General features: G+C 38.2%; 1 pseudogene; it reads left to right on the top strand.

The window, feature by feature from the left end:
* The first annotated feature begins 9,603 nt into the window (after positions 1 to 9,603).
* LOC112819264 (microtubule-associated protein RP/EB family member 1 pseudogene) lies at positions 9,604 to 10,658 on the top strand (annotated as a pseudogene).
* The last annotated feature ends 4,849 nt before the right edge of the window (positions 10,659 to 15,507 follow it).

Raw genomic sequence — 15,507 nt, 5'->3', positions numbered from 1 at the left:
TGATCACCTCCCCTCCGCAGGCAGGGGTGATAATTCATAGCCCTATCCATGACTGAGTGTTGTTCCTATTCCCATATGACCAGAAAGCCTGAATGTTAACACCTGGAAGCCTGCTTGGCTCTGGGCCTCCTGCTCTGCCTGGGCAGAGGAGATACTATAACTCTATCCACTCCTGAGTGTAGTTCCTGGCTCCCCACAACAAGAAAGCCTTTCCAGAACATGTAGAAAGCTGTGTAGTCCAGTAATGCTTGAGTAAAGAATCCAGCAGACAGAGCTGATTGTTTGCATAACAAATCCAGTGCGCCTATTTGGCCAGAGAATTTAGGAAGCAGGTTATCATGGGTCAAGACCAGAAACAAAGAGCTTTGTCATCTTTAGAGCTGGCTCTCTTGCTCCACCTGGGCAGGAGAGCTAATTCATAGCCCCACCCTCTGCTAAGTGTGGCTCCTAAAAAAAAAAAAAAAAAAAAAAAAAAAAAAAAAAGGAGCCTGATCTGAGCACCTGGAAAGCTACATAGCTTTCAATAATCCAAAATGTCCCAACAAAGAAAAACCCAGGACCAGATGGCTTTACTGTTGACTTTAGGGTTGAAAGATATTATTCTTTCTATATGACCTCATATATATGGTATACATTTTAAATTTTGTTTTTATTAATTTCCCTTTGATCATAATAAAGAGCTGCAGTGCAAATCTGGAAAGTAAATTATTCCTGAGATACAAAAATACCTTAACTACACTTCACTTTAGTATGTTTTGCAGATATTTTACTTTTTACAAATTGAAGGTTTGTGCCAACCCTGTATTAAGCAAGTATATTGGCACCATTTTTCCAACGAGGTTTACTCACTTTGTGTCATTCTGTCACATTTTGGTAATGTTCACAATATTTCAAACTTTGTCATTATTATTACATAATAATTACCTATAAATATTACTATATTTGTTATGGCGATCAGTGTTCCTTGATGTTTATATTATAATTGCTTTGAGGCATGATGGACCACACCCATATAAGATGGTAAATTTATTTATTTATTTTTTAAAGATTTTATTTATTTATTTGACAGAGAGAGACTCAGAGAGAGAGGGAACACAAGCACGGGGAGTGGGAGAGGGAGAAGCAGGCTTCCCGCCGAGCAGAGAGCCTGATGTGGGGCTCGATCCCAGGTTCCTGGGACCATGACCTGAGCTGAAGGTAGACGCTTAATGACTGAGCCACCCAGGTGCCCCAAGATGGTAAATTTAATACAAAATGTGTGTGTTCTAACTGCTCCACTGAGCACCGTTCCCAATTTTTTCTTCCTATCATTGGGGTTCCCTATTCCATAAGACACAATATGGAAATTAGGCCAGATAATAACCCTACAATGGTCTCTACATTTTCTTAAGTGAATGAAAGAGTTATACATCTCTTACTTTATATATATATATATATAAAATAAAGATTTTTTTAAATTTTAAAGATTTTTTTTAAATTTATTTAATTGACAGAGAGAGAGAGACAGCGAGAGAGGGAACACAAGCAGGGGGAGGGTCAGAGGGAGAAGCAGGCTTCCCGCGGAGCAGGTTGCCCGATGCGGGGTTCGATCCCAGGACCCTGAGATCATGACCTGAGCTGAAGGCAGTCGCTTAACCAACTGAGCCACCCAGGCGCCCCACATCTCTTACTTTAAATTAAAACCTAGAAATGATTAAACTTAGTAAGGAAGACATGTTAAAAGTGAAGATATACCAAAAGCAAGGCCTCTTGTGCCAAATAGCAATGCAAGTTATGAATGCAAAGTAAATGTTTTGGAAGGAAATTAAAAGTGTTACTCAAGTGAACACATGAATGATAAGAAAACAAAACAGACTTTGCTGATATGGAAGAACATTTTAGTGACCAGGTTAGGAAATCAAACCACCTAGAACAGTCCGTTAAGCCAAAGCCTAATCCAGAAAAATGCCTGAAGTCTCCTCAATTCTGTGAAGACTGAGAAAAGTGAGGAAGCTGCAGAAGAAAATTTTGATGCTAGCAGAGGTTGGTTCTTAAGATTTAAGGAAAGAATGCATCTCCAGAACAAAAAAAATACAAGTTGAAGTATCCAGTGGTGATACAGAAGCTGCAACAAGTTATCCAGAAGATCTAGCTAAGATAATTAATCAAATTGGCTACACTAAACAACAGATATTCAGTGTAGATGAAACAGCCTTATATTGGAAGAAGACACCATCTAGGACTTTCATAACTAGAGAGGAAAAGCCAATGCCTAGCTTCAAAACCTCAAAGGACAAGCTAACTCTCTTGTTAGGGGCTAAGAAATTTGGTAACTTTCAGTTGAAGCCAATGCTTATTTACCATTCTGAAAATCCTTAAGAATTATGCTAAAGGAAACGGTCGACAGAACTAAAAAGCAACCTACAGAATGAGAGAAGATATTTGCAAATATCTTATCAGATAAAGTGCTAGTACCCAAAATCTATAAAGAACTTATCCAGGGGCAAGATGGCGGCAGAGAAGGGGACCTCGTTTCTTCTGGCCCCTCAAATTTAGCTGGATATCTACCAAATGATTCTGAACACGCACAAATTCAACCTGAGATGTAAGAAGATTTATCTGGATCTCTACAAGCAGAAAAATGACTACTTTGTGCAAGGTGGAAGGTGCAGAATCTTGAATCTGTGGGGGAAATATCAGAAGATAAATGGAGAGGGGTGGGAGCCTCCATAAACCAGCCACTGGAAAGTGATAAGACACTGGAGCAAAAAAATCGGGACCCTTAGAAATCTCCTCCAGTGAGAGACATTCCTTTCTGAAAAGGGAACAGGGTATGAATAGGGCAGAATTCTGGGTGAATCATTGTGGTCTCAAGAATCCAGGAGACTCAGAATGTATGGGGGTGGGGGCTGAACTGATAGAGTGCCCAAGCAGTGGAGCGAGGAGACTGGTTATGGTCAGTGAGTCCAGAAGGGACTCCCAGTTCCAGTCACCATAAACCACAAGCTGGGTGGGTAGGGAGACTGATCTCTGCCTGACCACCCTGAAAAGACTAGAAAGTTTGGGCTATTTAACATCGCAGGGGAGATATAAAATGGCTTGTGCCCATAGCAGGGCAATAGCTCTCAGGGCATTGTGGCCCATGAAAGGACACTGGGGTGGCACCCAGCCGTGAAGTGGGAGCCATGGAAGAGGGTGTACATGTGAGCCCACAGCAGATTGCAATTGCAATTGCAAAGTGACAAAGCACGGAGAAGCTCGAGAGTCCCTGGAACTCCCCAGGGAGTGTTGAAGCGGGTGTGAATAGCACGAGTCTGTGGAGTTTGGTACACACAGAAGTGGAGATGGTTTGACCTGGAGGATTTATTGAAGAAAAGGGACCTCGACCTTGCGACTCTGAGCCAGAGATTCCCGCAGGGCCAGGTTTGCTCTGACCCACTAAAGAGAAGGGGAAACCCGCCAGGGAACAATACAGGGGTGGGGCACCTCCACCAGGTCAAAGACACCTGGAAAGCTGAGCAGCAGGCCCCTCTCCCAGAAGACAGACTGCAAGAACAGGTGAATGATATGTTTATTTCCCACAGGACTCTAAAACTTCAGCACCAGGGGAAAATAATATAGGGAGCTCGAGGTGTTCTCTCATGACTCATTTATAATTCAGGCTAAAATTTTACATTTACATTTTTTACATTTACATTTTTTAAATGTAAATTTTTACATTTACATTTACATTTTTTAATTTTTATTTGTTATCCTGTTCCCATTTCAAATAGATTCTTATTTCCCAACTTATGTTATTAAGTTGCTTTTTCACTTTTATTTTATCTTTATTTCTTTTAAGATTTTATTTATTTGACAGAGAAAGAGGGAGAGCACAAGCTGGGAGAGAGGGAGAGCACAAGTTGGGAGACAGAGGGAGAGGGAGAAGCAGGTTTCCCACTGAGAAGGGAACCCAATGCAGGGCTCAATCCCAGGACCCCAGGATCATGACCTGAACCAAAGGCAGCCACTTAACCGACTGAGCCACCCAGGCGCCCCTCACTTTTATTTTTTTTTCACATCTGGCTTTTATAGATTTAGGCCGAATACTAGTCCATTTTTTCACTCTATTCCATTTTATCTTGAGATATATATATATATATATATATATTTCTGATTTCTTTCAATTTTGAGATATAGTGTTTTCTAACACAAAGACCAAAAATCAAGCAGGAACAGGAAGATCACCCTACTTTGTCCACCATGAGAGATTATAATCTCCCTTTCACCCACTATTTTTTTATTGTTTTGGATCATCTTGACTTAGTGTATCTGTGGGAGTTTCCAACTACTTCGGATTTTTTCTAGCGTGTATTTAGCTTGGGTCATGGTTGATATTTTGGACTCTGTACACTCGCTCAAACATCCCTCGACAGAATGACTAGGAGGAGGAACTTGCAACAAAGAAAAGAACCTGAGACAATGTCTTCTGCCAGAGAACTAATAGATATGGATATAAGCAAACGTAGACTTCGGGATAGCCATCATGAAGTCAATAGCTAGGTTTGAAAAAAGCATTAGTGACGATATAGTATCTCTGAGGGCAGAAAAGAGATCTAATCAGGGCAAAATTAAAACTGCTATGAATGAGATGCAGTCTAAACTGAATAGTCTAAAAGCCAGGGTAAATGAGACAGAAGAGCAAATCAGTGATCTAGAAGATAAGCTGATAGAAAGGAAGGAAGTTGAGGAAAACAGAGAGAGGCAGCTAGTAGCCCACAAAAAGAGACTTAGAGAGATTAACGATGCCATGAATTGTTCCAATGTTAGAATTATTGGGATCCCTGAGGGGCTGGAGAGACAGAGGACTAGAAGGTATATGTGAGCAAATCATAGCTGAGAACGTCCCTAATCTGGGAAGGAAACAAGCATTCATGTCCAAGAGGCAGAGGATAACTTCCAAAATCAGTAAACATAGATCAACACCCTGACATATAATAGTGAAGCTTGCACATCCATATGTTGTCTACAAGAGACTCATTTTGAACGTAAAGACACCTCCAGACTGAAGTGAGGGGATGGAGAGCCATTTACCCCACCAACAGACCTCAAAAGAAAGCTGGGGTAGCAATTCTCATATCAGACAATTTAGATCTTAAAGCAAAGACTGTAGTACAAGATGTAGGGGACCATAATATCGTACTTAAAGAGTTTATCCAACAAGAAAACCTAACAACTGTATATATCTATGCCCCCAACATGGGAGGAGCCAATTACATGAACCAACTAATAACCAAAATAAAAAAAAACCTACTGATCATAATACATTAGCAGTAGGAGACTTCAACACTCAACTCACAGCAATGGAAAGATAGTCTAAGCAGAAGATCAACAAAGAAACAAGAGCTTTGAAGGACACATTGAACCAGATGGACTTCATAGATATATACAGAACAATCCATCCTAAAACAAAAGAATACTCTTTCTTCTCCAGTGCACACAGAACTTTCCCTGGAATACATCACATACTGGGTCACAAATCAGGTCTCAACCAATACCAAAAAACAGAGATTATTCCCTGCATATTTTCAGATCACAATGCTTTGAAACTGGACCTCAACCACAAGGGGAAAAAATGGAAGGAATTCAAACACTTGGAAGCTAAAGAGCATCCTGCTAAAGAATGAATGGGTCAACCAGGAAACTAAAGATGAACGTAAACAATTCATGCAAACCAATGAAAATGAAAACACATCGGTTGAAAACCTATGGAATGCTGCAAAGGCGGTCCTTAAATGGAAGTACATAGCCGTCCAAGCCTATCTCAAAAAATTGGAAAAATCCCAAAAGCACAACCTAAACTTTCACCTAAAGGATCTGGAAAAAGAACATCAAATAAAGCCGAAACCAAGCAGGAGAATAGAAATGATAAAGATTAGAATCAAAATCAATGAAATAGAAACTAGAAGAACAATAGAAGAGATCAATGAAACTAGAAGCTGTTTCTTTTAAAGAATTAATAAGGCAAAAGATTTATACGATCTCACCAGAATTATTCAAAAAAAAACAAAAAAAAAGAGAGGGAGAGAGAGAGAAAGGACGCAAATTAATAAAATCATGAGTGAAAGGGGGAGAAATCATGACTAATACCAAGGAAATAGAGACAATTATTAGAGCTTGCTACCAGCAGTTACAAGCCAACAAAGTAGGCAAACTGGAAGAAATGGACGCATTCTTGGAAACTTATAAACTACCAAGACTGAAAGAGGAAGAAATAGACAATCTGGAGGGACTGATAACCAGCAAGGAAATTGAAATAGTAATCAAAAACCTCCCCAAAAAACTAGAGTCCAGAGCCAGATGGCTTCCCAGGGGAATTCTACCAAACATTTAAGGAAGAAATCATATCTATTCTACTGAAGCTGTTCCAAAACATAGAAATGGAAGGAAAACTTCCAAATGCCTTCTATGATGCCAGTGTTACCTTGATCCCAAAATCAAAGACCCCATCAATAAGGAGAATTACAGACCAATATCCCTGATGAACATGGCTGCCAAAATACTCAACAAGATCCTAGCTAGTAGGATCCAACAGTACATTCAAAGGATTATGCACCAGGACCAAGTGCAGTTTATTCCTGGGATGCAAGGGTTATTCAACATTTACAAATCAATCAACGTGATAGATCACATTAACAAAAGAAGAGACAAGAACCATATGATCCTCTCAATTGCTCCAGAGAAAGCATTTGACAAAATACAACATCCTTTCCTGATTAAAACTCTTCAAAGTATAGGGATAGAGGGAACATATCTCAATAGCATAAAAGCCATCAATGAAAGGCCCACAGTGAATATCATTCTCACTGGGGAAAAACTGAGAGCTTTTCCCTTAAGGTCAGGAACATGACCACGGTTGTTCAACATAGTACTAGAAGACCTAGCCTCAGCAATCAGACAGCAACAAAAAAGGAAAGGCATTCAAATTGGCAACAAAGAAGTCAAACTACCTCGCTTCCCAGATGGCATGATACTTTATGTGGAAAACCCAAAATACTCCACCCTCAAATTGCTAGAACTCATACAGTAATTCATCAATGTGGAAGGACACAAAATCAGTGCACAGTAATCACGTGCACTTCTATACACTAGCCATATGACTGAAGAAAGAGAAATTAAGGAATGGATTCCATTTACAATAGCACCAAAAAGCAGAAGATACCTAGGCATAAACCTAACCAAAGAGGTATAGGATCTATACTCCAGAAACTATAGAAACCTAATGAAAGAAATTGAGGTGGACACAAAGAGATGGAAAAACATTCCATGCGAATGGATGGAAAAAATAAACATTGCTAAAATATCTAGGCTGCCCAGAGCAATCTACACTTTCAATGCAATCCTTATCAAAATAACATTGTCATTTTCCACAAAGCTGGAACAAACAATCCTAAAATTTGTATGGAACCAAAAAAGACCCTGAACAGCCAAGGGAATGTTGAAAAAGAAAACCAAACCTGGGGTGATCACGATGCCTGACTTAAAGGTATATTACAAAACTGTGATCATCAAGGCAGCCATACTGGCACAAAAACAAACAGATAGATCAATGGAACAGAATCGAGAGACCAGAAATGTCCCTTCAACTCTTTGGTCCACTAATCTTTGACAAATCAGGAAAGAATATCCAATGGAAAAAAAGAGAGTCTCTTCAATAAATGGTCCGGGAAAAATAGGACAGCCACATGCAGAAGAATGAAGCTGGAACACTCTCTTACACTATACACAAAGATAAACTCCAAATGGATGAAAGACCTCAATGTGAGACAGGAATCCATCAAAATCCCAGAGAAGAACGTAGGCAGTAACCTCTTCGACATTGGCTACAGCCACTTCTTTCAAGACAGGTCTCTAAAGGCAAGGGAAACTAAAGCAACAGTGAACATTTGGGACTTCATTAAAATAGAAAGCTTCTGCACAGCAAAGGAAGCAGTCAACAAAAATTAAAGGCAACCCATGGAATAGGAGAAGATATTTGCAAATGATATTTCAGATAAAGGGCCTGTATCCAAGATCTATAAAGAACTTCCCAAATTCAACTCCCAGAAAACAATTAATCCAGTCAAGAAATGGGCAGAAGACATGAACAGACCCTTCTCCAAAGAAGACAGACAAATGGCTAACAGACACATGAAAAAATGTTCAACATCACTAGCTATCAGGAAAATTCAAATCAAAACAGCAAAACCTTACACCAGTTAATATGGCAAATATTAACAAGGCAGGAAACAACAAATGTTGGCGAGAATATAGAGAAAGGAGAAAGCTCTTACACTGTTGGTGGGAATGCAAGCTGGTACAGCCACTCTGGAAAACAGTATGGAGTTTCCTCAAGACGTTAAAAATAGAGCTACCCTATGACCCAGCAATTGCATGACTAGGTATTTACCCCAAAGATACAGATATAGGCAAAAAAAGGGGCACATGCACCCCAGTGTTCATAGCATTAAAGTCCACAATAACCTAACTGTGGAGGGAGCCGAGGTTCCCTTCAACAGATGAATGGATAAAGATGTGGCTCACATATACAATGGAATATTACTCAGCCATCAGAAAGGATGAATACCCACCATTTGCATCAACATGGATGGAACTTGAGGGGATTATGCTAAGTGAAATAAGTCAATCAGAGAAACACAATTATTATAAGTTTTCACTCACACGTGGACCATAAGCAACAGCATGGAGGATCATAGGGCAAGGTAGGGAAAACTGAATGGAAAGAAATCAGAGAGGGAGACAAACCATGAGAGACTCTGGACCCTGGGAAACAAACTGAGGGTTACAGAAGGGAGGGGGTGGGGGGATGGGGTAACCGGGTGATGGGTATTAAGGAGGGCATGTGCTGTGATGAGCCCTGGGTGTTATATGCAACTAATGAATCATTGAAAAATCCATCAAAAATCAATGTTGTACTATACGTTGGCTAACTGAACATAATAATAAAAAAGAGAGAGAACTTATCAAACACAATGCATATAAAACAAACAAACAAAACTCAGTTAAAAAATGGGCAGAACACATGAGTAGACATTTCTCCAAAGGTGTACAAATGGCCAACAGATACATGAAAAAAAAAATGCTCAAGATCACCAGCATCAGGAAAATCCAAATCAAAACCACAATGAGATATCACCTCACACCAGTCAGAATGGCTAGATTTAACAACTGAGGAAACAACAGATGTTGGCAAGGATGCAAAGGAGAACCCTCTTACACTGTTGGTGGGAATGCAAAATGGAGCAGCCACTCTGGAAAACAGTATGGAGGTTCCTCAAAAAGTTTAAAATACAGCTACTGTATGACCTAGCAATTACACTACTAGGTATTTATCTAAAGGATACCAGGATAGTGATTCAAAGGGGCACATGCACCCCAATATTTATAGCAGTAATATTCACAATAGCCAAAATATGAAAAGAGCCCAGATATCCATGGACAAATGAATGAATAAAGAAGAGGTGGTATGTATTTACAATGGAATATCACTCAGCCATCAAAAAGAATGAAATCTTGGCCGGGCGGTTTGAACAAGACAAAGACGGAACCGAAGCCGGGCACAGGCAGTGGATGCGGTCCCGCCAAGAGCCGATGGCAGTGAACGTATATTCAACATCAGTCACCAGTGATAACCTAAGTCGACATGACACGCTGGCCTGGATCAATGAGTCTCTGCAGCTGAATCTGACGAAGATCGAACAGTTGTGCTCAGGGGCTGCCTACTGTCAGTTTATGGACATGTTGTTCCCTGGCTCCACTGCCTTGAAGAAAGTGAAATTCCAGGCTAAGCTAGAACATGAATACAGCCAGAACTTCAAAATACTACAAGCAGGTTTTAAGAGAATGGGTGTTGACAAAATAATTCCTGTGGACAAATTAGTAAAAGGAAAGTTTCAGGACAATTTTGAATTTGTTCAGTGGTTCAGGAAGTTTTTTGATGCAAACTATGATGGAAAAGACTATGACCCCATAGCTGCCAGACAAGGTCAAGAAACTGCAGTGGCTCCCTCCCTTGTTGCTCCAGCTCTGAACAAACTGAAGAAACCTCTCAGCTCTAGCAGTGCAGCTCCACAGAGGCCCATTGCAACACACAGAACTACTCCAACCCCTTAGACTGGCCCGGGTGTGGTGCGAAAGAATCCTGGTGTGGGCAACGGGGATGACGAAGCAGCTGAATTGATGCAACAGGTCAACGTATTGAAACTTATCGTCGAAGACTTGGAGACAGAAAGAGATTTCTACTTTGGAAAGCTAAGGAACATTGAATTGGTTTGCCAGGAGAACGAGAGGGAAAACAACCCGGTATTGCAGAGGATCGTGGACATTCTGTATGCCACAGATGAAGGCTTTGTGATACCTGATGAAGGGGGCCCACAGGAGGGGCAAGAAGAGTATTAACAACCTGGACCAGCAGAGCAACATCCGAATTCTTCACTCCAAATCATGTGCTTAACTGTAAAATACCCCCTTTTATTATTCTTGGAGGACTCACTGGTTTCTTTTCATGAGCAAACAGTACCTCTTCTTAAAGTGCACTTTGCAGAAGTTTCACCCCTTTTCCAATGAGTTTGACTTAGGAGCTTTTACCCTGTAGCAGAGCAGTATTAACATCTAGTTGGATCACCTAGGGAACAAAGAGGCTGACCATGGGGTTCACCATGTGGCACTGGTAACACTGATTGCTGGAGAAGGTGTTTTTGTGTGATACACTGAGGTGGAGACCTCAGTAGAGAAATGTAAAGACTGATTTGAATTTTAAGCTAATGTGAAATCTTGGCAGAGAACGTTTTAATAAATAAATGCCTTAAGAGTAAAAAAAAAATGAAATCTTGTCATTTGCAATGATATGGATGGGACTAGAGGCTATTTTGCTGAGCAGAATAAGTTAATCAGAGAAAGACAAATACGGAATGATTTCACTCATGTGGAATTTAAGAAACAAAACAGACGAACATAGGGGAAGGGAAGGAAAAATAAAATAAGATGCAAACAGAGAGGAAGACAAATCATAAGAGATTCTTAACTATCGGAGACAAACTGAGGGTTGCTGGAGGGCAGGTGGGTGGGTGGATGTGTTAACTGGGTGATGGGCATTAAGGAGGGCACTTGAAGTAGTGAGCCCTCAGTGTTGTGTGCAACTGATGAATCACTAAAGTCTACCTCTGAAACTAATAATGCAGTATATGTTAATTTAAAAAAAAGGAATTATGCTAAATCTACTCTGTCTGTGCTATATAACGGAACAAAAATGCCTGAATGACAGCAGATCTATTCAGATCTAAACTTGGTTTACTGAATATCTTAATCCACAGTTGAGATCCACTGCTCAGAAAAAGAAAAAAAAAATCCCTTCAAAATACTATCACTGCTCATTCACATGGCAACTGGTCACCCAAGAGCTCTGATGGAGAAGTACAAGATTAGTGTTTTCATGCTTGCTAACACAACATCCATTTTCTAGCCCATATATTGTTATTCTCACCTTTTATTATTTAATAACTACATTGTGTAAGGCTATAGCTGTCATAGGTACTGATTCCTCTGGTGGATGTGGGCAAAGTAAATTGAAAACCTTCTGGAAAGGATTCACCATTGTACCTGACATTAAAAACATTTGTAATTCATGGGAAGAGGTCAAAATATCAACATTAACAAGAGTTTGGAAGAAGTTGATTCCAACCCTCATGGGTGACTTTGAGGGGTTCAAGACTTCAGTGGAGGAAGTAACTGCAGATGTTTTGGAAATATCAAGAGAACAAAATTAAAAGTGGAGCCTGAAGATGTGGCTGAATTGCTGCAATCTCATGATAATACTTTAAGAGTTGAGGTATTTCTTCTTATGAATGAGCAAAGAAAGTGGTTTCCTGAGATAAAATATATACCTGGTGAAGATGTTGTGAAGATTGTTGAAATGACAACAAAAAGGATTTAGAATATTACATAAACTTAATTGATAAGCAGCAGCAAGGTTTGAGAGGACTGACTCCAAGTTTTACTGTGGGTATAATGCTGTCAAACAGCATCACAAGCTACAGAGGAATCATTCATGAAAGGAAGAGTCAATCAATGGGGCAAACCTCATTGCTGTCTTATTTTGAGAAATTTCCACAACCATCCAACCTTCAGCAACCACCCCACCATGACCAGTCAGCAATCATCAGCATCAAGACAAGACCCTCCTCTACCAGCAGAATAATATGGACTTTCTGAAAGCTCAGGTGATGAATGAAATTCTTTAGCCATAAAATATTTTTAATTAGGGTACATATGTTTTTTATACACACAATGCTATTGCAAACCTAATAGACCACAGTATGGTGTAAACATAACTTTTATATTCACTTGGAAATAAAACCAAAAAAATGCATTTGTCTTTATTGTGATATTGGCTTTAAATTGTGGTGGCTTGGAACGGACCCCACTTTATCTTTGAGGTAGGCCTGTACCAAAAATATCCCAAGATAAATTCATATAAGATTAAGGATAAGAATATTTAGATGTGGGGGCACCTGGGTGGCTCAGTTGTTAAGCGTCTGCCTTCGGCTCAGGTCATGATCCCAGGGTCCTGGGATCAAACCCCACATTGGGCTCCCTGCTCCGTGGGTAGCCTGCTTCTCCCTCTCCCACTCCCCCTGCTTATGTTCCCTCTCTCACTGTCTCTCTCTCTCTCTGTCAAAAAAATAAATAAAATCTTTAAAAAAATATTTAGATGTGGTAAGATGTATAACAAAATGTTATTGACTGGAAAATTACATTTTTATAAATATATAAAATATATATAATTTTCATTTTTATTTTTTAATGCTTTTTCATTTTGTCTATTATCTATGATGTTATCAAATACATTTACACTGAGAAAAATTTAACAAAAAATAGTATGTAGTCTGCACCTAAAGAAGTGTGCATAGGCTGGTTTTTGTTTTTGTTTTTTGTTTCTTTTTTTTTTGGAAAATTAATTTTTTTGGCTGGTGCTACTAATCTGGCTTAGGTAGCCCTATGTAATTTGAAAAAATAATACAGAAATCTTAAAATCATTAACTTTGAAAGGGTGGCGTGTTCTTATCCTTCTGTACTTTTTACTGTACTGAGATAAGATACTTATTTTGTTTCCTGTCAGTTAAAATTGTACCTAGATATTTTGAATATTACAGTTGACCCTTAAACAATAGAAGTTTGAACTGTGCAGGTCCACTTATATGTGGATTTCTTTTGATAAATGCAGTGCAGTGTTGTAAATGTATTTTCTTTTATGTTTTTCTTAATAATATTTGCTTTTCTCTAGCTTTAGTGTAAGAATACTCTATATAATACATATAACATACAAAATACTTGTTAATCGATTATTTTTGTCATTGGTAAGGTTTCCCAGTCAACAGTAGACTATTAGTTGAGTTTTTGGGGAGTCAAAAGTTATACATAAACAGTTTTTGACTGTGTGGGGGCTCAGCACTGCTAACTCCCGTGTTGGTCAAGAATCAACTGTATGTTTGTGCCTAGAGTGCATTAATCGAAATATTATGTTTAATACTTCTGTGAAGTACTAAATGCTAACTTAACTAGGAGAAAAAAAAGCATAAGAGAGAACAAGCACATTCATAATATTAAGTCTCGATTGCATCAGTTACCAAAACTTGGTTTAAAGACTATTCTTACATCATTATAGCCATTAATTCCTAGGAATAACTGAAAATATTTTAAAAAATTTTACACTTTCAATTTCATAAAGGGATGCATATTTTCTTTTACCAATAAATTCCATCAAGGTATAACGTTGCCTTAGTATGAAATGAGTATCTTATGTGTTGGAAATACATGTGAATTAAACTATGATTCTTAACTTACTAATTTTTTTCTATTATGGCTATTAATTACTTGGTGTTTGGCCCTATCATATTTATCCACTTATCTCCATCAAGAGTTCTTCAAATTTTACCTATCTGATTTATTCTTGCTTGTTTTTCTAACCTCACTGCATTAATTGTTCTTCATTTTTTTTTTCTGATCACAGAAGACTCCTAGACTCTTCTCCTTCAAACATATTGAAATTTCTTTAGTTTTCTTGGCCCATGCTGTTTCCAAACCATTTTATGACTGGCGTTTTAATGAATGATTTGCAACCATCAAGTTCCTTTGATATTTTAATTTCAAAATATGTTTACATAAACATAGCAAAGGAATAATCTTATATTTTAGCTTTTCCTTTGTAATATGTTTATTTGCTTAAGAAAATAAAATGAATTTTAAAATACTGAATTATATACAAACAACCCCATTTTGTTCAACATTTATACTCAAAATTTCAATCTTATCCATTTTTTTCCTTTGCTTTCTGCTCTATGCCTTGTCTTTGGAACTAAATGATAATGCCAACTCTTCCACTCATTTAAACAATTTTACACTATCGGTTGGATTGCATAACATATATTTTAAAAATATTTATAACATAGTCTCTTTTTTGTCTAATTTGAACATATATATGCTTTCCCGATATATTTGTCTGTGTCCCTCTTCAGTATCAACGGGTATCATTTTTTTATTTTAGACTAGAGTCAGATATTTCAGCCTCTTTGTTACATCACATTCCTGTCACAAGGAAGCTGATTGCCTGATCCTAATGCTTTTTATTCTAATTTGTTCTTCAATTTACAGCAAGCAAGATGCCATGAAACATTTATTTTTTTATACATTTTGTATCATGTAATCTTTTTCTTTAATTGAGGAAAAACATACATAGCATAAAATTCACCATTTTAATTATTTTAAAGTGTACAATATAGTGGCACTTAGTACATTAAATTTGTTCTGCAACCATTTCAACTGTCTTGATCCAGAACATTTTGGTGACCATAAAAGAGAACATTTTACCCATTGAGCAGTCACTCTTTTTCTTCTCCCACAGCCCCTGGCAACCGCTAATCTACTTTCTCTCTCCGTGGGTTTTCCTATTTTGGACTTTTCATATAAATGGAATCATACATTCGGTGGCCTCTGTATCTGATTTCTTTCACTTGTAGTATTTTCAGAGTTTACCTATATTGTAGCTTGCGTCACTATTCATTACTTTGCATATGTTAATAATTTTCCAATGTATTGATATGCCACATCTTGTTTATTAATTTATCAGGTGGTGGACATTTGGATTTTTTCCACCTTTGGTTGTTGGGTATTTGGGTGTTAACAGTGTTGCTCTGAATAGTCATGTACAAGTTTCTGATTGAACACCTCTTTTCAATTCTTTTCATTGGTGCAAATCTATAACAATTCCCCAGAGTTCTGACAACTTTGTTTCTCAGTTTCTGCTTGTTTTTCAATGTTTCTTTTTGGCACAAGAGCTAAAGTTACCAACCTGCCATTTTGGGCTTATGTAACTCAACAATAACTATTGAATTAATAGTTATTAAAATAATTTTAACTATCCTTGCTTTCCTAGAATACATCTCACTTGTTCAGAGAGTAGTAATTTTGAAAGTCCACTGAATACTATTTGCT

This window comes from Callorhinus ursinus, unplaced genomic scaffold (genome assembly GCF_003265705.2).
Source record: "Callorhinus ursinus isolate GAN/ISIS: 27379988/994484 unplaced genomic scaffold, GSC_fseal_2.0 scaffold340, whole genome shotgun sequence".
NCBI classification, from domain to species: domain Eukaryota; kingdom Metazoa; phylum Chordata; class Mammalia; order Carnivora; family Otariidae; genus Callorhinus; species Callorhinus ursinus.
The sequence above is the reverse complement of the archived record's forward strand: the minus strand, read 5'-3'. Positions and strand labels throughout refer to the sequence as shown.